This window comes from Peromyscus leucopus, chromosome X (genome assembly GCF_004664715.2).
Source record: "Peromyscus leucopus breed LL Stock chromosome X, UCI_PerLeu_2.1, whole genome shotgun sequence".
Lineage (NCBI taxonomy): Eukaryota > Metazoa > Chordata > Mammalia > Rodentia > Cricetidae > Peromyscus > Peromyscus leucopus.
The window spans coordinates 108,194,748-108,221,000 of record NC_051083.1 but is presented as its reverse complement, the minus strand read 5'-3'; the positions used below and the strand labels follow the sequence as shown (position 1 = coordinate 108,221,000).

At 41.9% G+C, this 26,253-nt stretch overlaps 1 protein-coding gene across 8 annotated transcripts in view; it reads right to left on the bottom strand.

Annotated features, from left to right (window-relative positions):
* Window positions 1–25,387, bottom strand: part of LOC114701517 (X-linked inhibitor of apoptosis) — a 51,070-nt gene extending 25,683 nt beyond the window's left edge. For 3 of the 8 annotated variants that reach the window (XM_028881620.2, XM_037199326.1, XM_028881622.1), the window contains exons 1-2: window positions 16,375–16,566; window positions 15,975–16,207 (exon numbers count right to left, since the gene is read on the bottom strand). The gene's annotated coding sequence lies outside the window, so the exon portion shown is untranslated. Of the gene's footprint in view, window positions 1–15,672; window positions 15,857–15,974; window positions 16,208–16,374; window positions 16,567–17,679; window positions 17,774–25,247 lie in introns of those variants that run through there. The other 5 variants (XM_028881623.2, XM_028881624.2, XM_037199325.1 and 2 more) reach the window with 4 other exon arrangements.
* Between the last annotated feature and the right edge of the window lie 866 nt (window positions 25,388–26,253).

Below are 26,253 nucleotides of genomic sequence, written 5' to 3'. Positions count from 1 at the left end.
CGCTATGGTGGTATGTGGCTCCATAAATGCACACTTTAATTTTATAGCATTTGAATTATGTAACATTCAATAAAGCTGCGAAGATATTAAAATTGTTTGGCAATTGTTAAAATGTCAATTTTAAGTCTAAAAAAAGTTGCGTTTACCAGTGAAATTAGCTGTGTTTTAATTAGTTGTCTTTGATTACAGAATGTGGTATTACAGTATATTTTCAGAATAACATTGAGAAGACTAAGACATTTCTGTTCTAAGTGCTTGCATATTTAACTTATCTTCCAGAACCCAGTTAATTTTTTCTGAAACATATAAATTCTAGTGTGAAAAAGCTTAAAGCTATCTCTCTCATGTTACTGAGAATCTAAGCTCTTATGTTTCCAAGTATTGCTATTATTGATGGGGGAATGTCTTTCAGTATTGCTGCAAATGTGTTGCTCTGATTGGCTGATAAATAAAGCTGTTTGGCCTATAGGAAGGCAGCTTAGAGGCACGCAGGAAATTCAAAGAGAGAGACAGGAAGAAGGCGGGGAGAGACACCAACAAGCCACCCAAGGAGCAACAAGTAATGGGATGTAGGTAAAGTCACGGTTCATGTGGCAATACACAGATTAATAGTTATGGGCTAATTTAAGATATAGAGCTAGCTAGTGAAAACTTGAGCCATGGCCATGCAGTTATAATTACTATAAGCCTCTGTGTGTTTACTTGGGTCTGAGTGGCTGCAAGACTGGTGGGTGAGAGAGATCTGTCCTGACCGCAGGACAGGTGGGACACAGGAAGACTTTAGCTACATCTTATTATTTGATTTTTTAGGGAAATGGAGAAAACAAGGAAGGAGGGAAGCATTCCAGGTAGCCTAGGGCAGACTTGAACTCCCTATATAGTTGTGGATGACTTTGAATTTCTGGTCCTTCTGCTGCCATCTCCTAGGAGCTGGGTATAAAGATGTGTACCACACTGGGTTCCTGTATATTTAAAAAATTATATTCATTTACTTGGAAGGCGAGGGAGTTTGCACCACAACATGCATGTGGAAATCAGAGGACAACTTACAGGAATCAGTTCTCTTCTTTCATCATGTGTACCTAAGGGATTGAACTCAGGTCATCAGACTTGGCAACAAAGCCCCTTTTGTTGCTGAGCCATCTTGTTAATCCCTATCATTTCATTTTTTTTTCTTTTCTCTCATTTTTTGAGACAGAGTCTCACTATATAGCTCTGGCTGGCCTCGAACTCAAATATCCACCTGCCTCTGCCTCCCGAGTGCTAGGATTAAAGACATGAATCACCAGGTCTGGTTATAATTTTTTTTGTGGGGGGAGGGTCTCGAGACAGGGTTTCTCTGTGTAGTTTTGGTGGCTGCCCTGGAACTCACTCTTTAGCCCAGGCTGGCCTTGAACTCACAGAGATCTGCCTGCCTCTGCCTATCGAGTGCTGGGATTAAAGGCATGTGCCACCACCGCCCGGCGTATTTTTATTTCTTAATGCAATGATTTCCTCACTAACTGTTCAAGTCACTTTCTGAATTTTTAGAAATTTTTTTCTAGAAAGCCAAGTAGATGTAGGAATAGCTTTTCATGCTCTGAAGCACTAAAGTTATGCTCAATTATGAAATCTTGTTACAACTGTTAACTGGTTTCTATCCTTATATATTTATAAACCAATTCCAAATACTTTAAAAAGTAAATTTCACTGCCTCTATTAATGAGACTCCTTTAATAACTTGTGTCCTCATTTCCAGTCTTATGGAATTCCCCTTGAGTATGTCTATTTGCATATTAGTATACTTTTCATTGTTTTGTGGTGCTGGGGATTAAAATAATGGCCTTACACATGCTAGGCAAGTAATCTAAGGCTGAATTATATCCTCACTTCTTAGGTTTTTAAAACTTTTACTTACCTTCAAAAAATTACTATTTTGTATACATGCTTGTGTGAAAGGCATATGCAATCCATGCCATGTGTATAGAGGTCAAAGAACAACTTTGTGGAATTAATTCTCTCCTTCCACTTTTACATGGGTTGTGGACAGTGAACTCAGTTTGTCAAGCTGGCATGGCAAGTGCTTTACTTGATGAGCCATCTCATTGGTTCATTCTAAAATTGTGAGACTGGGTGTCTATCATTCAACTGACAGACTGACCTTGAACCTGCTTTGTAGTACAGACAAGCTACTGAACGTAATCCTCCTCCTTAGCCTTCTAAATGCTAAGATTACAGGCCTGGAGCATCATGTCAAGTTTCTGGTGTGCATTTGTTTTGTGGGGGCAAGGAGAGTTGAAACAAGGTTTTATTATACAGCCTAGGTTTGTTTGGAGCTGGCAATGAACTCACCATCCTCTTGCCTCAGCCTTCCATGAGCTGGGATGTACAACTATGCCCAACACTTTTCAATTCTTTTAATGAATTCCAATAGCATAATGTTTTAGACACAAAATCTACCAACAGAAAAATATTTATACACAAACGAAAAATTGGTACAATCACATATATGTATGAAAATGCCACAATGAAACATTTTGTATGGTAATTAAAAAATTAAATTTAAAAAAGAGAAAATGCATTGTGCTGGCAAAATGGGTCACTGAGTAGAGGCAATCTCCACCAAGCCTGAAAACCTGAGTTCGATCCCTGGGACCAACACGGTAGGAGAGAACGAACTCCCAAAGGTTGTCCTCTAACTTTCAAATGAGTGACATGACATGTGGGTATGTACACACACATACTCTCTAAATAAATGTAATTTTAAAAGGGAGTATCTTGTCTAAACCTGTTTATATTTTATTTGCTTTTCACAATAATATTAAATGGTCTCAAGCAGAAATGGATCTTGTATCAGTCAGTACCTTCTTTTAATCCATCCTGTTTTTTTTTAACCAATAATGGTTTCTAAGGAAAGATATGAATTCATTAATAATTCTACAAGAAAAGGAAAGACATAAATTCACTCATAATTCTACAAGATGAACATGCCAACAGAGAATCAGAATATTTGCAAATAGCAACTATAAAGATCAGCAAATGTATGCAAAAGTATTAAATCTCATGTGTAATCAAAATAACGAATAACTGGCCGGGCGGTGGTGGCGCACGCCTTTAATCCCAGCATTCGGAAGGCAGAGCCAGGTGAATCTCTGTGAGTTCGAGGCCAGCCTGGGCTACCAAGTGAGTTCCAGGAGAGGCACAAAGCTACACAGAGAAACCCTGTCTCGAAAAACCAAAAAAAAAAAAATTAAGAATAATTACATGATGCTATTTTTATCCTATTTGCCAGAGATCACTATTACAAGCCAATATAACCCATAAACATGGGAAGGTATAGGACAACAGACAAAACCTGATATATTACACACAGGGAAAATAAAACCAGTGGCTAATGTAGGGTTTTATTGCTGTGAAGAGACACCATGACCACAGCAACTCTTATGAAGGAAAACACTTAATTGAGGCTGGCTTACAGTTTCAGAGGTCTAGTCCATTTTCATCATGGCAGGAAGCATGGCAGCACACAGGCAGACATGGTGCTAGAGAAGGAGCTGAGAGATCTACATCCTGATCCACCGGCAACAGGAAGTGCACGGTCACACTGGGCACAGCTTGAGTATATATGAGACCTCAACGCCCACTCCACAGTGACACACTTCCTCCAACAAAGCCACACCTACTCCAACAAGGCCATACCTCCTAATAGTGCCACTCTCTATGAGCCTATAGGGGCCATTTTCATTCAAATCACCATAGTGACATATCTGTAATCCTGCTTAGTTGGAGGCTAGCCTAGACTACAGGAGATTCTGTTTCAAAAAAAGTATATAGGCTCAGTTTAACACCATACAGTGTGCTTATCATATGCAAGGACCTGGGCTCAATTCTCAGCACCAGAAATAAAAGCAATCATTATAAACTAAGGTTGGATAGGAGAGACAGTTATCAGGTAAAGGCCTGGCAACCTGAGTTCAATCTGTAGCTCCCAGGTGAAAGTGGAAAGAAAGAAATGATCCCACAAAGTATCCCTTAACCCCCTCATGCACATGGTGGTACACGTGCACCCCCCAATGAAAATCATTAAAAAACATTTACAAATTTAAAAAAAGCAAACCCCAGATTGTAGGGTCAGGGTTATTTTAGATCAGTGGTAGAACACTTGCCCATCGTTCCAACCCCAGAACCATAGCAAACAACAAAAAGCCCAAAAACTCAGGTTGTAGATGAATAGTAAAGTATAAGAGACATATATGTTCATGATACTGTATTCAGTGAAAAAGCTGTTTACAAGGTTTTGGTGTAACTAAGTGGTACAATGCTTGCTTAGCATACATGAGGTCAGGGATCCCCAGCATAATAATGATGATACAAACTATATCATACCAATAATAAAAACGTATGAAGTGGCAGCATTATACACTGAAATTCTATTGTTGTAAGGCACAATGGCTCACAAGTGTATTTCCATGTTGCAGAGGTTGAGGCAGAAAAACTGCTCAAAGTTTGAGGCAAGCCTGAGATACACAGTGATTTCCTCCAAGGCAGTTTGGGCCACTGGAAATCAGTGTGAGACCTTATTGTTTAAAAAAAAAATCTGTTATCTCTGGGTAATGCTATTACTGATTTATTTTCTTCTTTGTGCTTTCTTTCATCATTTAAATTTTATCCATCAAGTATACGGAATTCTCATCAAAAGAATAAGCAGGTAGACATTTTGTCAGGGGACCATTATACAATCCTGCCCACCAGAGTATCATCAGGCTACTTATACATGACAAAAGCTTCCTTCATCTATGAATACATTAACCTAACAAAGTGAGTATTGGGGCCTTGTACTACCAGGTTTTGACTTTTCATTAAGGACAAGTTTCATAAATTACAGGTGAAAGATATTCTCATAGAGAAGAAAGTAAGAGAGAAGAGGGAAGTGGAAGGTGGAGGGACATGGAAAGGTTAAAGAGAGAAGATCATAGAGAAGGCAAGAGAGAAGAGGGGACTGGAAAGTGGAGGGAGGTCCCAAGGAAAAAGAGAGAAGATCATACAGAAGTTAAGTGAGAAGGGGGAGAGGAAGGTGGAAGTACTTGGAAAGGATAAAGAGAGAAGACCAGAGAAGAAAGCAAGAGAGAAGTGGGAAGTGGAAGGCGGAGGGATGTAGAAAGGACAAACAGAGAAGATCATAGGGAAGAAAGCAAGACAAAAAGAAGGGAATGGAAGGTGTAGGTACTTGGAAAGGACAAAGAGAGAAGATCATAGAGAAGAAAGCCAGACAGATGAGGGGAGGGGAAAGTGGACGGACGTGGAAAGGACAAAGAGAGAAGTCATAGAAAAGAGAGCAAGAGGAAAGAAGGGAGTGGAAGGTGGAGGGACATGGAAAGGGTAAAGAGAGAAGATCACAGAGAAGAAAACAAGAGAGAGGAGAGTGGAAGGTGGAGAGTCTTGGAAAGGACAATGTGAGAAGATCATGGAGAAAGCAAGAGAGAAGAGGGGAGTGGAAGGTGGAGGGACGTGGAAAGGACAAAGAGAGAAGATCAGAGAGAAGAAGGTACAGGCAAATGGAAAGTGGAAGGACATGGAAAGGACAAAGAGAGAAGATCAGAGAGAAGAAGGTACAGGCAAATGGAAAGTGGAAGGACATGGAAAGGACAAAGAGAGAAGATCATATAAGGCAAGTGAGGAGAGGTGAGTGGAGGATAGAGGGAGGTTGCAAGGACAAAGAGAGAAGTTCATAGAGAAGGCAGGTGAGAAGAGGGAGGAGGAAGGTGGAGGAACTTAGAAAGGATAAAGAGAGAAGATCATAGAGAAGAAAGCAAGAGAGGAAGGAAATTTAAAGTGGAGTGTCACAGAAAGGACAATGAGAGAAGATCATAGAGAAGGAAGCAAGCGAGCAGAGGGGAGTGGAAAGTGGAGTGAGTAGGAAATGATAAAGAGAAAAGAGCATAGAGAAGAAAGCAAGAAAAGAGGGAGTGGAAGGTGGAGGGATATGGAAAGGACAAAGAGAAAGGTTAATGAGAAGAAGGCAAGAGACGATGGTGGTGGAAAGTTGAGGGACATAGAAAGGGTAAAGAGAGAAGATCATAGAGAAGAAAGCAAGACAGAAGAGGGGAGTGGAAGGTGGAGGGACGTGGAAAGGATAAAGAGAGATGATCAGAGAGAAGAAAGCAAGAAAGAATAGGCAAACTGAAAGTGGAAGGACATAGAAAGTACATATAGTGAAGATCATATAAGGCAAGAGAGAAGAGGGCAGCGAAAGGTGGAGGAACATGGAAAGGATTAAGAGAGATCATAGAGAGGAAAGCAAGAGAGAATAGGGGACTGGAAAGTAGACAGACATGGAAAAGATAAAGAAAGGAGATCATAGAGAAGAAAGCAAGTGGAAAGAGGGAGTGGAAGGTGGAGAAATGTGGAAAGGACAAAGAGAGAAGATCATATAGAAGAAAGCAAGAGAGAAGGAAGTGGGAGGTGGAGAGATGTGGAAAGATAGAGAGATCATAGAGTAGAAAGAAATATAGAAGAGGGTAGTGGAACGTGGAGGGACATGGAAAAGAGAGAGAAGATCATAGAGAAGGCAAGAGAGAAGAGGGGAGTAGAATGTGGATGGACATCAAAAGGACAAAGAAGATCATAGAGAAGAAAGCAAGGGAGAAGCGGGGAATGGAAGGTGAAGGGACATGGAAAGGACAAAGAGAGGAGTCAGAAAAGAAAGCAAGAGGAAAGAAGGAAGTGGAAGGTGGAGGGACATGGAAAGGCTAGAGAAGATCACAGAGAAGAAAGCAAAAAGAAGAGGGGAGTGGAAGGTGGAGGGATGTGGAAAAGATAAAGAGAGAAGATCCTGGAGAATGCAAGTGAGAAGAGGGGAGAGGAAGGTGGAGGAACTTGGAAAGGCTTAGATAACTGTCTAGGAGGAAAACATACAAGAGAGGAGAAACTGTAAATTGATATCAACACTGTTTGATCATCAGGTTAGACAAGAGATGGAGAAGATAGAGGTGAAGTCTCAGTGATGGACTTGCCAGGAATCAAATGCCTTTTGATCCTTTGGTTAGATGGAAAGAACTCAGCTACAAAAAGGGGGAAATGAGTTAATCCCTGATTGCTACTTTGTTGGAAGGGAGGGGATTTGTCTATTTTTGAGACAGAGTCTTACTCTGTAGAACAGGTTGGCCTAGAACTCACTACGTAGTTCATGATGGCCTCCAATGTCTCCTGCTTTAGCTTACCAATGCTGGTATTATAGATACAAGCCACATTTGGATTAGCTCATTAGTTTTGAGTTGAAAATAAATGTGCTCTTTTGAAAAGTATTTTTAACTGATTTCTAGTTAACCACTCATATATTGCCATGTAAAAATTAATTAGGAGGACTTGATGATGCATGCCTTTAATCTCTCAGTACTAAGGAGGCAGAGGCAGGCAAATTTCTGTGAATTTCAGGCCAGCCTGATCTACATAGTGAGTTGTAGGGTACTCAGGGCTACATAGTGAGACCCTGTCTCAAAAAAAAAAAAAAAAAAAAAAAAAAAAAGGAAAAAAAGTACAATGATTTTTTTTTTTTGGTTTTTTTGTTTGTTTGTTTTTCCGAGACAGGGTTTCTCTGTGTAGCTTTGCGCCTTTCCTGGAACTCACTTTGTAGACCAGGCTGGCCTCGAACTCACAGAGATCTGCCTGCCTCTGCCTCCCAAGTGCTGGGATTAAAGGTGTGCGCCACCACCTCTGGCAAGTACAATGATTTTTAAAGGTCTAATAAGCACAAAGGATTATGCCTACCTCTAGCCAAAAATGCCCCTCAATTTTTTTGTTTTACTTTATTTTTCATATATCTTTTACAAAGAGGCTGCTGGTTGAGAAACAATTATACTGAAAATTAAAAGTATTATATTTTATAGACATTCAGAAGCAAAATTACACACAATGAGCTGGGCATGGTGTCCATGTCTTTTATCTCAGCATTTGGGAGGCAGAGGCAGCAGACATCTGTGAGTTCCAGGCCAGTTAGAGGCACAAAGTGAGATGTTCTCAAAAGATTAAAAAACAATTCATATAACAGACTGTGCTGAACAGGACAGCAGAAATCACTCCTTTCATAGATAAAGACACTAAGGCATTTAGAAATGAAAATCTGACCAAGGCCACATAGCTAATTATTGGAAGAGAATTACATGTTATTCTGATCTTCCATACTTGATTAGATAACTTATTCTGACAGTGATCAGGGTACAATCAGGTGATCTCACAATGCCATGTTGGTGTTCGTTTAGTGGATGGTTTGGCAAATCAGTTGTATTACCTACCCTAGAAATTTCTCAGAATACATTATTATTATTTTTTTTGTAATGTTTGGGATGGAAACCAAGGCCAATGCATGCAAGGAAAACATTCTACCAGAGCTGTACTTTGAGACCCTGGAATGAAATATTCTATTTTATGTTCATGCTAGGAATCTCAAGTGAGTGCTAAACAAAACTTTTTATTTTATTTTTGAGACAGGGCCTCACATAGCCCATTACTAGCCACACACTTGTTTTATAGTTGTAGGGTGATCATGAACTTGAAAACACAAGGCATTGCAGAATCACGAACTTGAAAACACAAAATCACATTAACTAATCATTCATTCATTCATTCATTTATTCATTTATTTATTTATTTATTTATTTATTTATTTATTTGGAGGGGGCATTGCAGAAGCCAGGACTACTTGCAGTCGCTGGCTCTCTCATTTCATCATGTGGGATTTAACTCAGATTGTCAGGCTCGGGGCAAGCAACTTTACATACTGAGCCATCTCATCAGCACTGATCTTGATTAGCATTTGCCTCTGTCTCCTAAGTGCTGTGATTACAGATGTGCGTGTGCTACTATGCCTAGCTATTTTATTTTTTTTTGAGACAGTGCCACACTATGCAGCTCAGGCTGGCCTCAAAAGTTGTGATCTTTCTGCTTCAATCTCCTGAGTGCTGGTATGACAAACTCATACCACTATGCCAGGCCTTTTAAACAAATTCTTCATGGGAACCTACTTTTTTCCTTTTCCCACTACAAAAACATTCTGGTCTATTTGTAAACAACTTTGTTGTCCATACTAAAACATTTGGTAGGCTTATCCTGTCTAGATTTTATTTTTATTGAATTAATTTTACTTTTTTTTTAAGGTAGGGTCTCATGAAAACCTGGTTTAAAATTTACTATGTAGCTGGGTGGTAGTGGTGGCTCACGCCTTTAATCCCAGCACTCGGGAGGCAGAGGCAGGTGGATCTCTGTGAGTTTGAGGCCAGCCTGGTCTACAGAGCAAGTTCCACGACAGGCTCCAAAGCTACACAGAGAAACTCTGTCTTGAAAAAAAATTTAAAAAATTACTATGTATCCTGGGCTGGCCTAGAACTCCCGATCCTCCTCCTTTCACGTACTAAGTACTTGTATTACAGGCATGCACCGCCAACCCTAGGTTTTAGCTTAAAAACTGGGCAAAGTAATCTACCTCAGTAACAATAACCTAGATTTTTAAAGTACATACTTAATGTCCTCAAGTACCAAACACTACCTTGCAATTTTTATTTACCTTAATACCATATCATAACTAAATGCTTAGCTGCAGGGAAATATCTGCTCAAATCCAGAAAACTTGCTTAAAAGCAATGAGGAATTGCCTTCATTTAAGCACATGTTTATACAATCCTCTATCTCGTCCTCCTTTTTTTTTTAACCTTGTTTCCTTTCATAATAACTACAACTTGTCAGTATACCTTAAAATTTCGTTAGGATGTTTTGCTAGGTGATATCTGATTTAACTTACCGAACACATCTATTACAGCTTTCATGTATAAAATGGGCAAACTGTGCTGCTGACTGGTGGTTGTCAGACCTAACATGGTAAATGACAGACAAAAAAAAAAAAAAAAAAAAAATCAAACCCATTTCTTGTGATTAATATAGTTTTAAAGAAGTTACCATAACTATTATTGGCAGAATCTACTGAAGTATAAGAAAATGTGAAGCTTCCTAACCTTGTCCCCCGCTCTGCCTTCTGAATGCTGGGATTAAAGGCTTGCACCACCGCTGCCCAGTGTCTTTTTTCACTTCTGAGAAAAGGTTTTATTAGTATCCAAGGCTGTCCATGAACTGAAGGTCTTCCTTTCTCTACTCATAATTAATAATGGAATTACAGGAGTGTCCCATCCTGGTCAGGCTCTATGTTCTGAGGTCAATAAAATGGTTGCAGATACATAAACTGTGCTGTGGCACAGGTCCATGTGTTTCACATAGTAGCACCACCTTTTCTCCATTTAACCAAATACCCTTAAAAAAAAAAAAAAGTCCGTCTTAGCCAGGCATGGTGGCATATACCTGTAATCCCAATACTCAAGAAGCAGGGATGGGAGGACTGACCACAAATTCAAGACTAGCTAACTCTACACGAGTTCTAGGACAGCCACAGCTACACAATGAGACTGTCTCAAGAAATAAACAAAAAGTCGATCTTAGCCTATAATGATGATATATCCATGACACCAGGAAGCTAAAGTAGGAAAATTAAAAATCCAATTCCCAGCTGGGCAGCAGTGGTGCATGCCTTCAGGCAGAACTCTGAGTTCGAGGCCAGTCTAGTCTACAAGAGTTCCAGAATAGCCAGGGCTACAAAGAGAAACCTTGTCTCGAAAACAAAAACCAACCAAACAAAAAAGAATTCAAGTCCCATCTGGGCTACATAGCAGACCTTACCTCAAAAAGGTAAAAAGTGCAGCAAGTGCTCTTAACTGGGTTAAGATGAACAGTGGGTTAATAATTATTTTTATCAAGAACTACATGTAATATGATAGGCAATGTCTTTTTTGTTTCTTTTTGAGACAAGGTCAAATGCAGCTCTGGCTGGCCCAGAACTCACTTTATAGACCAAGCTGACCTCAAACTCTTGAGATCCTCCTGCCTCTGCCTCCTGAGTGCTGGGATTAAAGATGTGCACCACCATATAGGACTTTATGAAAGTCAAACTCTATGCATTGATATTTGACATTACCTCTACAACTGTTTTCCCAGAGTTTGTGAGCACTCACAAATTCTCCTAATCTCAAACCCAGAAACCCAGTTCTTCCTTTTTACATCCTATTCTGCACCTACCACAGAAAACAAAACAGGCCAGCAACTGCCATTTATACTTTCACAAAATTCAAATTCAGATACTTATCACAAGAAGTTTAAAATTAAATGCCAGGGGGCTGGGAGTAATCCTAGCACGTAGGAAGCAGAGGCAGGAGGATTTCTGTGCATTTAAGGCCAGCCGGGACTACACAGAGAGACTCCGAATCTCAAAATACCAACAACTACAACAGTAATAATAAAAAGTACGTCAAATTAAATGAAAGAAAGCCGGGTGTGGTAGCATCGTCTATAATCTTAGCACTCAGGAAACTGAAGCCTGAATCAGGCAAGGGGAGGTTCTAGGTCACCCTGAAGATACATATCAGGGCCCCATCTATCTCCAAAAAATAAAGTATGAACCACAAGTTACTAAAGGTTTCAATTTCTACCTTATTCTTATTTTGTCTCTTTAAAATGTAACTGATATTATAAGGCCTTAAAAAAATGGGATGGTCTCACTGTTGCTGGGCTATTCTTAAAATCCCAAGCTCAAGAGATCTTTCTACAAAAATCAATTAAAAACAAAAACAAAACCCTGAACCAGATCCTTCTGCTTAAACCTCCAGAGTAGCTGGCAGGATATAAATGTGCCAGTTTAAGCTACACAGCAAACCTTGCCACAAAACGCAAAATAAAAAATTAGAGCCAGGTGGTAGCACTCGCCTTTAATCCCAGCACTCAGGAGGCAGGGGCAGGTGGATCTCTGTGAGTTCAAGGTCAGCCTAGTCTACAAAACAAGTTCCAGGACAGCCAGGGCTACACAGAGAAACCCTGTCTCGAAAAACCAAACAACAATAATAATAATAATAATATAATGAAATAATTAAAAATATAATTGAATCTGAATCTTTGAACCAAGGAGCTCAAATCTGTACAGATAAAAAGGTTATCAAACAAAAATTACATTTTGAAAGACTTTTTTGGACATAGGAATCACAACAAAATCCTGAGTAATAAAGTACTGAATAACTGGGCCCTTAGTTTTCTGTCTTACCTCAAACTTCATAAATTTTCTAGAACATGCTCTTTTAATTTAAAATAGCCAAAACACCCTTTTTATGTTTTGAATTAAATAGAATAAACATGTCTTTGTGAAAAAGAAAATAAACATGGAGGCACTAAGAGTCACAATCCCAAAACATAGTGGAAATAAAGATAAGACCGTCCTCCCCCCTCAAAACTAAACAATTCAGGATATTTTCCTCTGTATATAATTATTTAACTTCAGTACTAATTTCTCATTTTCTAACACTGTTTGTCTCCTTGAATCGACAATGACCTTATAGACAATGCTAAAAGGTTACATAATACTATTAACAGATTACCCCAGAGATAAAATTTAAGAATCGACAGCTTATCATAATCTTACTGCCTCAAAATAACAAGAGCACTTTCCCATATTCAACTTTTAGTACTTTTTTTTTGAGATGAGGTCTCAATATGCAGCCCAAGCTGGCCTGGAGCATGTTACCCTCTTGTCTCACTTTCCCAAGTACAAAAATGACAAATGTATATCACTGTATGTGGTATCTATTCATCTTTTGAACCCTAACACAAAGTGCAAATTCTTGGCACATATTAGGTACCCAATAAATGTTTGTTTTCTAAAACATAGCCTTTTCCCTCCTGCTAGCACTTGCTATTAGACTTAACTATCACTATTACATTTAGAGTCTCCAGTCATTAAATACAGAGGATACGTTAAAAGTTAAGGGGAACATTTATGTTAAAACTGTAAGTGCTATACTAAATTAACTGGCACATTAATTATAATGCTAGCCCACTGAAATATCTGACTAACCTTTAGCCAGCATTATTTTGTTACCTTAGTTGGCCTCACTGAATAAAAGCAATAAAATTACAGGTGCTCTAGACTAGAATATAGAGCCCAGTCCGAAGTCTGCTAAAAATAAACAGTTTAACTCTGAGCAATTCATTTTTTTCATCTTTGGATCCTCATCAACCTATCTGTAAACAAGAGAACACTGTGGGTGTGTTCAGCTTACTTTTTTTTCTTAGTTCTAGGGACTGACTACAGCACCTAGTGAATATTATGTACACATTCTGTACTGAATTACAACCCTTAATTAAACCCTTTGAAGCTTTTATCCCCAACCTAAAACATTTACTATTTTTAAAACTGTATAAAGTGCATGAGGATTGGTAAAGATGGCACAAAAAGCAAACACCAAATGATGCCATGCAATATAAAAATTTTATTGATTGTGATTCTGTTTGTCCAGATGTATCCCAAGCTGGCTTTGAACTCTTGATCCTCTTCCTACCAAATGTAGAGATTATAAGTGTGTGCCCCGACTCTGATGGTTTATCATTTTATGTGTATGGGTGTTTTGCATGCAGTGCCCATACAGGCCAAAAGGGGGCGTTGAATCCTGTGCGACTGGAATTACAGGTGGCCGTGAGATACCATGTTGAGTGCTGGAAATAGAACCCAGGTCCTCTGGAAGAGCAGCCAGGGAGCTTAAACACTGAGCCATCTCTCCAATCCAACTTGTTTTTGAAGCAGGGTATCAATACATAGCCCAGGCTGAACTTGAATTTGCAGTTCTGCATTGACTCCAGTGCTGGGATTAAGCCACCAAGTTTGCCTTTCTTTCCCTTTCTTCTATTGGTATATATTCATTGTCCAAAACAATGGCTTATGTTATATTTTCACCAATTATATAATAATGTACTCTGGTCAACTTTTAACCTTTTCTTTTTTTTCTTTTGGTTTTTCAAGACAGGGTTTCTCTGTGTAGCTCTGCGCCACCACCACCCGGCTTAACCTTTTCTTTGAGATGTTCAAAAATCAAACCGCCAGTGGTGGTGGCACATGCCTTTAATCCCAGCACTCGGAGGCAGAGTCAGGCCGATCTCTGTAAGTTTGAGGCCAGCCTGGGCTACAGAGCGAGATCCAGGACAGGCACCAAAACTACTGAGAAACCCTGTCTCAAAAAACAAAAATAATAACAAAATCAAACCAAACCCAGAGCCCTGTACATGGTAAGCAAGCATTCACTGTACCACACTGAGCTACATATCCCAATGTAATCTTTACATTCTTAATCTTTTTAAAAATAATTGTAATCCAGAAAGACCCTGTGATTCAGATTTATCTACATGTCAAATTTGATATCTGAATTTTATAATTTGCCACGCTATTTGATAATCAGGAAGCTTACCATATTTCCTAAAAATAGAGACTAACCTTTTTACCATTTCACATGAATAGGGGGAACAATAAGTGAAAGCCAAAAGAGAAACACAAATATCCAAATAATCAAGCCTGTCTGTTAAGACAACATAAGCCACATGGGATTTTACAGTATAAATCATTGATACATAAATAGATATGGTAATAAATATCAACTCCAAATATTTATGTTGACATGCATCTATGTGTGCTTTAAAAACTTTTTAGTAATAAAATCAAAACTTGTTTATAGTAAAACATTCAAACATACATTTAAGGCACAGGAGAAAAGCAAAGTGAAGTTTTCCATCCCTCTTCTTCAGAAGTGACCAGCGTTACTCATTTTCCTGTATAGCTTTCAAGGATCCATGTGACCCAATCCAAGTAGACATAAACTTATGTTTTGTGTCTGTAGGTATAAATCTGTCTCACCTAAGATGCTTTCCAATTTTTAAGTAATGGAGGAAAACAAACCAGGCACAATCTGTACATACATGTTCAGTACATACATGTTAAGTACACTGAAAACGGTGCAGACACCAGCAGAAAGTAGTAGTATGCTGTACAGAAATGTTAAAGACAATATCCTTAGATTTTGTGCTTAGAGGTTATAAAAAGCATCAGGAGAGGTGGTCAGGGAGCCACAGAATCTGAGTTCTCATCTAACTAGCCATGTAACCTTAGGCAAGTCATGAAATCTTGAGCCTCAGTTTCTGCTTTGTAAAACCAAAAGGTTGGGGTAAATCCTTCCCAACTCTAAGACGGTATAATTAATTCTAAGATGGCCGGCTCTTAACAGTGTTCTCTTGAACTGGCTACAAAAAAAAAAAAAAAGTATTCAGGAGAAAATGAGAAGAGCGAAGAAATACTACAGTAATCTCCAGTCTTACTAAATTTCTATGACTCGTTCATTATCAAGGTATAGCTGTGATGACTGAGTAGTGACATAATTATACTTGAAGGCAAAGTAGTAGATTATTAAAATCTAATGGGTTGGTTTTTCCCAAAGTTTCCACTAAAACATTTTTCTTCTTGGAGATGGAGAGGGCCACTGCTTAGTTCCAGCAATCACTACTCCCCTCCCTTCAAAGAATAACACCCCCACAATTCAACTGTGGAGTTAAAAATACTGAAACCGAAAGTCAACTTGACATTTTTCTTTCAGAAATAATGCTGGGGAAGTGACCAAAGGTGGCAAGAATGACCAGCTATTTCCTCCTCTGGAAGCTCTTGGGCCCTCAGGCTTTTGGTTTCACGCACCCTTGCTAGAAACCTACTCTTCCTGCCCCATACACGCCACAGGCATCAGATGGGGGGGGGAGGTTGATCCTATCTTTTTTTAATTATTTAACTAGATTTACCTTAGGTGTCACGAAGTTTAAGGAGGCTGACCCGAAGGCTTGAAGCCAGCCACCCTACACTCGGCTTCCAGGGGCAATCCCGGGGACCTTGGACAAGGAGCCCAGTCCAGCATTCCCCGCGGGCGGGCGCGGCCTTCCCGCCCAACTAGGCAGAGCTAGCCCAAGCGGAAGGGAGGGGGGAAGAGGAGAGCGGGGAGGAGGAGGGGGGAGGAGGGAGGAGAAGAGAAAAGGGGGGGAAGGGAGGAGGGAGGGGAGGGGAGAGGAGGAGGGGAGGGCGGGAAACCCACAAGAGCTGTACCCACCGCGCCAAGTAAGCCTGTCCAAACCGCCGTGGGCGACCGTTCCCGAGGGGAGGGTCCCGGAGGAGGGGCAGCCCGCGCCGGATCAGGAAAACACAACTCGGCGGGGCAGCGGGCCGCGGCCTAGGAGAAGGAAACGGAAGTCACTCTGTCTCCCTCCCTCGGCCTCCACAGGCCGGACCTCGGCCCCCTCGGAGAGAACTCGGAGACCGGAACCAAGGGTGTCCACGTCAGGGCTAAAAAAAAAAAAAAAAAAAAAAGCCACTGGGTGCTGTCCGCCAGCTTCCCCGGCCAGCCCAGCTATTGGCCTTAGGCCATGGCCTCCCCACCTCACCCCCGGGGAGCTCGGCTCCCGCCCGACAGAGCCCCTCCTTCTTTCCCGCTCCGCCATCTTCCGACCTACCGCCCGGGCCCGGGTGGCCCTCGATTAGCGTCGCGCCTGCTCGGGGGAGCACCAACGTCCCGCCGCTTCCCGGAGCCGGAAGGGGGCATCCAGAAAAAACCCGGTCCTCCTCATTATGCAGCCCGATCCCCCCCCCCTCCCCAGCTCCAAGCCAGAGCCTGACCCAGCGGCTGCACATGCGCACAGGTCACCTCGCAGTCCCCGCCCAGCCCAAGCGTTTCCTCTTAGCAGCCAGGACTTTTTTTTTTTTTCCCATGGCCTTAACCTAGACTTTAGGGTGAGGAGTAGGGGAATACAGGTCAGAGGATTAAAAACCGAGGGAGAAGGGTCAGAACGTACTGGGTTCTTACTGGATATCAAGGACTAGGTGTATAACGTACTCTTTGTTATTTTGAAAACCCTGAAAGGCAAGACACCCCTATTAAACTCCTTCTCCGGGGGAAACTGAGACCCGGAGAAGTTAATTATTCCAGTGTCACCCACCGGAAAAAAAGAGAACTGAGATTAGAATCCGCCGTTTCCAAAGAGAGAAAGATGAAAGGAATGACAGGAAAGGGCGACAAAGAGAGTGAGAGATGTTTGATTTGTGAAGAGACAAAAAAAAATACAGCGAAGATGGAAAAGAAACACAAAAAGTCTTTGTACGCAAAATGATGATCATGCCCCTAGGTTACTCAGATATGCTTGTATGGTTGTCACATAAATGTGGATTTAGGTTCCAGGAATTTGGGCTCTTAGTGGTTAGTGTAGTAAGATAGATTCTGGATATCATTTCAAAGGAATCATGAGTACCATCTGCCTGGTTAAATAATGCTGCCCTTGATGAAAAGGAACTTGGAAAAGAAGAAAAATATTTTTGCTTCTTAAACTTTTGCTAACATAATATCCCTTCTGATGCCATCTTTTTTTTTAAATTTTAAATTATTACATTGATTTAGTGTGAAGTCAGAGGACAACTTGGGGAGTCCATTCTCTCCCAGCATGTGGGTTCCAGGGATGAATTCAGATCCTCAAGCTTGATGGCAAAACCTTTCTCCCCAGAGTCACCTGTGTCCGAGGCCCTGGTGTGCTTGGAGCCCCGAGAATTAGACCTGACCTATTGCAATACTAGTAATTGCAAGCAAAGCCTAGGGATGTAACACATTGGTGGAGCACTTGTCTAGCATGTGCAAGGTCTGGGACTCAGACCTCATCACTGCCAACAAAAGAAAACAGCAAGAAAATATTTATCTCATTTCTCAGAGCACTCTTAAATATATAAATCAGTACCCCCACCCCTTTTCTTCCTTTAGATAGGAGTCTTACCAAGCCACCTTCAAATTCATCAAGAGAAGGATCAGGAGTTCAAGGTCATCTTCAGTCGCAAGTGTGACCCCAGCCTATGATGATGCATGGAACCCTGTCTCAAAACAAAACCAAAACAGAAATTCACCTCAAGCTACCCTCCTTTGTCTTTATAGTAAGTTGGTCCATCATCATCTCATTTTAAAGAGGCTGAAATCAATTGTGCTAGTCTTTGTTAGCCACCCCTGGATCTTTCTGCTCACAGGTCTTCTGCCAGACCATCACCTAGGCTGCTTTCTCTGGTATTAGACTTGTTGCCCGGCCGCTCACCCCCCACACCCCCACCCCTGCCCTCAGCTTGCATGAGGCCGAGTTAAATCCTAAATCCTTTCATTCTGACTTCAAGATGAGAGTAAATCCCCTTAGCCTTGAGTTCACTCACCCCTAGGATAATGTATAGTGGCTTCTAAGAAAACTACTGAACTGTGCCCTGGCTCTTGCCATTTGAAACTAGTTGAACAGAAGCAGAACCTTCTCTACTTCCCTTACCTGAAGATTATATTTTCTCATTTTCTGTTATTCGTTATTCTTTGAACTTAAAGTGTTTTATAGAATCTTTATTGTTGCTGTTTTGGGCGTTTTGTTATTTCGTTTTTTTTTTTTTTAAGACAGGGTTTCACTGTATAGCCCAGGCTGTCTCAGAAGTCACTGCATAAGGCCAAGCCAGCCTGAATTGCAGGCAACTGCTACGTCACCTAGCTAGTACTGTTTGGTTTGGGTTTTTTGAATCGAGGTCTCATGTATCTTACATTGGCTGCAAACTTACTATGCAGCCAAGGATGACCTTGAATTCCTGATCTTCTTGTCCCACCATGTCTGGCTTTATTTTGTGAGACATTGTGCTATGTAGCCTTGTCTGGCTGGGCTCACCCTTGGCAATCCTTTGCCACAACCTCCTGAGTATTAAGATTATGAGCTTGAGCAACTACCCCCAGCCAGTTAACGTTTTTATTGTCAAATGTACATGAATTTACTATTTTAGCCATTTTATTTTAACCACTGTAAGTGAGTGGAAATGACGATATGACTGCTCCAAGCTGTGGTTGAGGAGAAGGATTTGATTGTAAGTGTGTGGGAGGGTTCAGTCAGAGGCATCTGGAAGGGTCAGGACTGAACTAGGCCATGAGAGCGGGGAGCAGGAGAGGAAGAGAGGAGAAGGGGCAAGGGGATACAGAGAGGAGCCGAGGACCAAGAGTACTCATGGCCAAAATGGCAGCTTTCTAGATGAATGAGAAGCTGGGGGAGGGAAGCAAAGTCCAGCCCGTGCTGGAGCCGTTTAGGGTAGGGGTGGGGTGAGAAGTGCTGGGAGGAGGCACAGGTAGTCAGTGAGCCGTGTTTGCTTTGGGATCTGACAGTGAGTACATAGTTCAGTGGCATTGAGAACATTCCTGTTGTTGTGCAACCATCACCACTGTTCTAGAACTTTTTCATCTAACTCCATCACTGACATTGGTGTCTTGTTACTGTGCACAGTGCCTATGCCACACAATGGAGCTCCTCGTATAAATGTCTCATCTCTCCCATGGTGCAAGCTCATTTAGGGGGAGGTCTCTGTCCAAATCATTGGTGGAAAACCCTTGAAGTCATCTTTTATGAATTTTAAATGTATTCACAGGAGTGGAAACCATGTCATGTGTGTGGAGGTCAGAGGGCAGCTTGCTAAAGTTGACTGTCCCCCCCCACACACACCATTCCCATTCCGGGGCTCAAACTCAGGTCATCAGACTTGTCAGCAAGTCCCTTTATGACTGCTCGCTCTCTAGTGCCTTTTTGATTTTTTTTAAGATAGTCATGTGTAAGAGAGATGTGTGTAGGCACAGGCTCACACGTTCGTCCCACAGGCACATGACAGGCACGTGTGTGGAGGCTAGAGGGCATATTTAGTAGTTCTTCACTTTCACCATTGGTTCCGTGAATCAAAGTCAGGTTACCAGGCTTCCAAGAGAAATGTTTTTACCTGCTGAGCCATCTTGTAGACCCAACCTTGAACTCCCCTTCCCTTCTCCACCTCCCTGTCGCTGGGATATAGGCGTGCACCACCATGCCCACTTTATGCTGTGCTGGTGAATGCAGGACTCTGTGCATCCTAGGTAAGCCCTCCCCCCAGCTGCAGTCCCCAGCACCTAGACACATCTCCAGTTCCTTTCATCTCACATCCAACCCGTCAGCAAAGCTTACCATTGCTATCTTCAAAATATGTCCCGAGTACCACAGTCTTCATCAACTTCAGCACCACTTCATCAAGCCTATCTCTCCCCTGGCCTGCAGTAGCTTCCTCATTGGCCTTCTCAGTTCCCTCTCCACTTCATTTCCACAGCAACCAGTAACGCATGGAAACCACAGTACAGATCATTGTCCTGCTCAGATCCCTTCACTGGCTCTCCATTTCACTCAAAAAAAAAAAAAAAAAAGAATACCTCCAAAGGTTCTGGTGTCAGCTACCAGATGGTGTCCAACAGTCTTCACCTGTCACTAGTCACTACTAGTCATGTGCTTGCTTGTGTTTCTTCTGCCTAGAATTAGTTACTGGCCTGTGTGACTGATGGGATACAGAAGTGGTGATGTGTGACATTTAAAGTGAGGTCATAAAAGGCCTTGTGGTTTCTGCCTGGCTCTCTTGGATTGATTGCTGTGGAGTAACCCTGGCATGTTTGAGTATTCAAACAGAAGGTGAAACTAGCTGTGATGCTTCATGACTAATCCCAACACTCAGGCAGCCAAGGCAAGAGGATTATGAATCTGAAGCCAGCCTAGTCTACATCGTAAGACTTTTATTCAAGAAAGAAAACAGATTGTTGGCACATGCCTGTAGTCTAGTCCTTGGAGGTAGAGGTGGAGGAAGGAAGACCAGGATTTCAAGGTCACCCTTAGCTGCATAGGGAGCAAGCCTGGGCTACATATCTCAAACCCCACCCAAAAGAGAGAAAAAGAGAAGGAAAAGAAGGAAGGAAGGGCAAGAAACCAGACGACCCAGCCCAGTATCTAAACTAATGAGAAAATGCGTCCTACCCCTTTCCCATCTTTCCTCCCCCTGGACCAGCAGGCTGCCACACCTTGCTGACCATGTGAGTAAGACACTTTGAAGAGACTACTTCAGGCCTAAGATTACGATGCCTACAATCTCTTGTGGACTGGCATGTAGCTCAGCTGCTAGAGTGCTTGCCCAGAATACATATACCTAGTGTGGTGGAACATACCTGTAACTCTAGCACTTGGGAGGTGTGGACAGGAAGATCAGAAGTTCAAAGTTATTCTCAGACATAGTGAATTCAAAGCTAGGTTGAGATACGTGAGACCCTGTCTTAAAAAAATAAATAAATCACTGGGCGGTGGTGGTGGTGGTGGTGGTGGTGGTGGTGGTGGTGGTGGTGGTGGTGGTAGTAGTAGTAGTAGCGCACACCTTTAATCCCAGCACTCGGGAGGCAGAGCCAGGAGGATCTGAGGCCAGCCTGGTCTACAGAGCGAGATCCAGGAAAGGCACAAAGCTACACAGACAAACCCTGTCTCGAAAAACAAGGAAACAAACAAATAAATAAACAAACTAAAAATCACCTGTCTTAAGGGTTCTATTGCTGTGAAAAGACACCATGGCCACGGCAACTCTTATAAGGAAAAGATTTAATTGAAGGGGCTCGCTTACAGTTTCAGAGGTTCAGACCATTATCATCATGGTGGGGAGCATGGCAGCATGCAGGCAGACATGGTGCTAGAGGAATAGCTAAGAGGCCTACATCTTGCAGGCATCAGGAAGTGGTCTTAGAAACTGGGCAATAGGTATCCTGAGCATGGGAAACCTCAAAACCCACCCCCACAGTGACACACTTCCTCCAGCAAGACCACACCCACTCCAACAAAGCCACACTTCCTAATAGTGCCACTCCCTATGAGATTGTGGGGGCCAATTACTTTCAAACTACCTCATGCTCCAAAAAACTGTATAACCTATGGAGAACCAAAGCTAGAACTATCCAAATAAACCTCTCTCCTGAATTTGTGTGCATTTTTTCCCTTTCTTTTGTATGTGGGTCAGACAACTTCAGATGATGTTTCTCAAGAGCTATGGTGATTAGATTTTGTTCATTTGACACAAGGTAGAGTCATCTGGGAAGATGAGAACCTCATTTGCAAAAAATGCCTCCATCATGTTGACATATAGGCAAGTCTGTGTGGTATTTTTTTGATTAATGATGTGGGAGGCCTAGCCCACTGTGGGTGGTTGCTACCCCAAGGCAGATGGGCCTGGGTTGTATAAAAAAGCACATTGAGCAAGCCATGAGGACAAGCCAGTAAGCAACATTCCTCTAATGGTTTCTGCTTCAGTTCTTGCCTCCAGGTACCTGCCTTGACTTTCTAGCCTGACTTCCTTCCATGATAAACTGTAAACTGTAAGTTAAAAAAAACTCCTCTGTTCCCAAGTTGCTTTTGGTCATGATGTTTATTCCATCAACAGAGAAGCAAATGCAGGAGCCGCCTACCTGGTTTGGGAGATAGGGACTCTCCTTTTGCCTGGAGCTCACTGCGTGTACCAGGCTGACTGGCCATGAGCTCCATGGAATCTACCTGTCTCCACCTCCCCGATGCTTGGATTGCAAGGCCATGTTAGCATGCCTAGCTTTCCCCATAGGGCCTGGGTATTGAAGTCAGGTCTTCATGCTCGTGAGGCAAGCACTTTTCTTGAGTTATCCTCCCTCCCAGCCCTACACTGTTGTTTTTTGTTTTCAGTGGCTAAGTTTTAGTGTGATTTATCACACAGCAACAGATAACTAATAAAAAGCCCTCCACCGACTTCACGCCTGTCACCTCCACGTCCTCGCCTCTCCCCTTTTATCCCTTTAGCTTTCACAGCTCACTCCATAGTCCAGGCTGGCCTGACTTGCTATGTAGACCAGGCTGGCCTCAAACTCACAGAGATCCATCTGCCTCTACCTCTCAGGTAATGGGATTAAAGGTGTGTGCCGACACAATCAGCTATTTTTCCTTTTTAATATTTTTACACTTAGTTTAAAAAATAATAAAGCTTTTTCTTTTCTTTCTTTTTTTCTTTCCTTTTTTTTTGTTTTTGTTTTTGTTTTGGTTTTTTGAGACAGGGTTTCTCTGTGTAGCCTTGGCTATCCTGAAACAGGCTCTATAGACTAGGCTGGCCTTGGACTCAAAGAGGTCCACCTGCCTCTGCCTCCTTAGTGATGGACTTAAAAGCATGCACCACCACAGCCTGGCTCAAAATAATAGGTTTTATTATATTTTCATACTTAAAATATCGTGTGTCTTGCTCATATTCCTCCTACTATTTTCATCCATCTCCTGCATTTCTGATATACTATATAGTTATCTTATTATTTTCTCTTTTTTATTTTTAATTATGTGTACACGTAAGTTTATGTGTGGGGGAGTGTGTGCATATGAGTGTAGGTACCCATAGACACCAGAAGAGGACATTAGATCTATTGGAACTAGTTACAGGCCTCCCAGTGTGAATGCTGGGAACTGAGTTGAGGTCCTCTGGAAGAGCAGTACCTGCTCTTAACCACTGAGACATCTCTCCAGCCATTTCTTTTGTTTTCGGTCTTGATGGAATACTTTTATTTATTCTTTGACAATTTGATGCATGTAAACAATGCATCTTGATCAAAAGCACCCAAATTCCCCTCTCCGACTCCCCATAGGAACTCCTAACTCCTCTTTCCACTCCTTCTTAGACAACCTCAACATGCCCCCCCTTTCCATGGCCTCTCAGCTATTTTCTTTTCTTGTTTTATTATTTTATGTGTATTAATGTTTTGCCCGCATGTATGTTGGTTCAGTATGAACATTCCTGGTGCCTGCAGGGGCCAGAAAAAGGACTTTGGATTCACTGGAACTAAATTTACAGATGGTTGTAAGCTACCATGTAGGCACTGGGAATTGAATCCAGGTCCTCTGGAAGAGCAGCCAGTGCTCTTAACCACTGAGCCATCTCTCCAGCCCTATCTATTTTCTTTACTATATATTTCTTCCTTCCATCCCTGCTAGAATAAAACCTTCAAGAAGAGAAGGATGAGGAGCCAGGCATGGTCCTGTACTTCTGTAACCCCAGCATTTAAGAGTATGCGGCAAGAAGAGCAAGAGTTTGAGGCCAGCTCCACTACAGAGTAAAACCTTGTCTCAGATGAAGATAAAGCAGGGACTGGAGAGAGGACTCAGGGCCTCAACATGCTTTCTGTTTTTGCAGAGGACCTTCCTAAGTGCCCAGTGCTCACACCATGATTCAGAACCATCTGTAACTCCAGTTGCTGGTGATCTGATGCCCTCTGCTTGAACTTTCATCACATAGTAACCCATGAACTCTTGCAGGCTCGCATACAATTAAGAAGAAAAGAAAGCAAAAAGAAAGAAAGGAAAAAATATTCCAAAGAGTAGAGACTTTTCTGTTGTTCACAGATATAGTCCAAGTACTCACAACATCTGACATGGTATGTGTTCAGCAGATAATTGTAGAATGGATGAACAAGCATTTCATGACTGTTTTAGACCCTTGGTAAATACTGAGTTGTCCCTTGGGAGATATGATCCCTCAAAAGTATAATGTCTAGGTTCTATGTACAGGGAGCCATAGAAATGTTAAATTACAAAAAGACATCTCTTGAGACCTTATCCTTACCTGTGCAAGGATATTTGCTTGGGATTTTTCTAAGCTAAGGAAAATACTGGAGAAAAGTGTACAAGGCACAAGACTGCAACCAGTGAAAGCAACAGTGTCCAAACTTAGGCATGATGGTGCAAACCTGTAATCTTAGTATTCAGGAGGTGAAGACAGGAGAGTCACAAGTTCAAGGCCATCTATGGCTACATAGTGAGTTTTCTTTTTTTAATTTTAATTTTTGGTTTTTCAAGACAAGGTTTCTCTGTTTAGCTTTGCGCCTTTCCTGGATCTCACTCTGTAGACCAGGCTGGCCTCAAACTCACAAAGATCCACCTGCCTCTGCCTCCCAAGTGCTGGGATTAAAGGCGTGCACGCACTACCGACGTGCTCGACATAGTGAATTTTAAGCCAGTCTGATACCAGACCCTAGCTCAAAACAAACAAGAAACAGAACTCTACCAACTCGGCCCTCTAAATGATTCCAACATAAAAGTAGTATGCTGTCATATAGTAGGAAAAAAAATGGATGGCATAAGGATTCATAGGAAGCAAGGAAAAGATAAAAGATAGAATTGAAGTACAAACAGAAGCATTTGCTTTGACTAGGAGAAAGGACACTCCTTCAGAGACTAAAATGCATTAGATGTTGATAAATAGACGAGAATATTTGATCGTAGTCACCACACCTCAGTGGCAACTAGATTTTATCAAAAGTGAAATTCATAGTTAACCTGCTGAGGTAATCACAATGGTTTGGCATTGGAACTTTTTTGTAAGAAGTTCTAAGATAGAGCTCAAATATACTAGATCGAAAGCAGAATTGTTTTGATTGAGGGGGTGAAGGTGGGGTGAGCCAGGCTTTTCCCTTAGAGCTATTGTCTTGTACCCTTTTACAGGAAGGGGTACATACCTGCCAAGGATCACCCTGGTATCAGTCAGAGGATGGCCTTCTTGAAGATCATTCATGGTAATCAATTGGCATCTACTTGCAGCATCTGCTTTTCTGCCCTCTGGCCCCTCCTTCCCTCCTCTTTCTTTCTCTCTCCCTCTCTTTCTTTCTTTCTTTCTTTCTTTCTTTCTTTCTTTTTCTTTCTTTCTTTCTTTCTTTCTTTCTTTTTCTTTCTTTCTCTTTCCTCTTTTGCTCTCCCCTTCTCTCTGTCCTCCTCTACCTCTCTCTCTCTCTCTCTCTCTCTCTCTCTCTCTCTCTCTCTCTCTCTCTCTCCCCTCTCCTCTCTCACTCTCCCCTTCTCTCTCTCTTTCTGTCCTCCTCTCTCTCTCTCTCTCTCTCTCTCTTGACAAGGTCCCACACTGTAGTTCAGACTGGTTTGGAACTCCTGGGACCCATCCTGCTTCGGCTTCCTGAGTCTCTGGGATTATAAGTGTGGACCAGTCACACCCAGTTATCTCCTGACTTTTGCTTGGCTGTCAGCATAGCTAAACTTTGCCTCACTTCCTGCAACTGGAACTTCCTCTCTCTGTGTAGTCAAATGCTGACAAAGCAGCTATCTCTCTCTAGCCCTCCCTTTCCTTTCTCCGCCTTTATCTTCCAGGGAAGGGCTCATACAGTTTGGGCTGGGGCCAAAAGAGCACACAGTCATCTCCAACTAAGGCAAAAGTCCATCCAAGCTTTCTATATACTAGTCCAGCCCTATGGCTATGCTCAGTCTCTTCAGTGTTCAGAGACAACAATCCAAAACCAGTCAAGGTCAGGGAATTGTCCCTGTGAGTCTGGATTGGGGGAAGGCAAAACCTACTGGAGTTAAGGTCCAGGAGGGAAGCTGGCTTGTTAGAGGGTCAATTTGAATAATGTTTAGCTGGAAAGAATATGAACCAGAAGCCAAAGAGCTGAAGGGATTCATATCTTAAATGTAGATAGTTGCAGTTAGTGTCTGCTGAATGTTCACCACGGTCTAAGT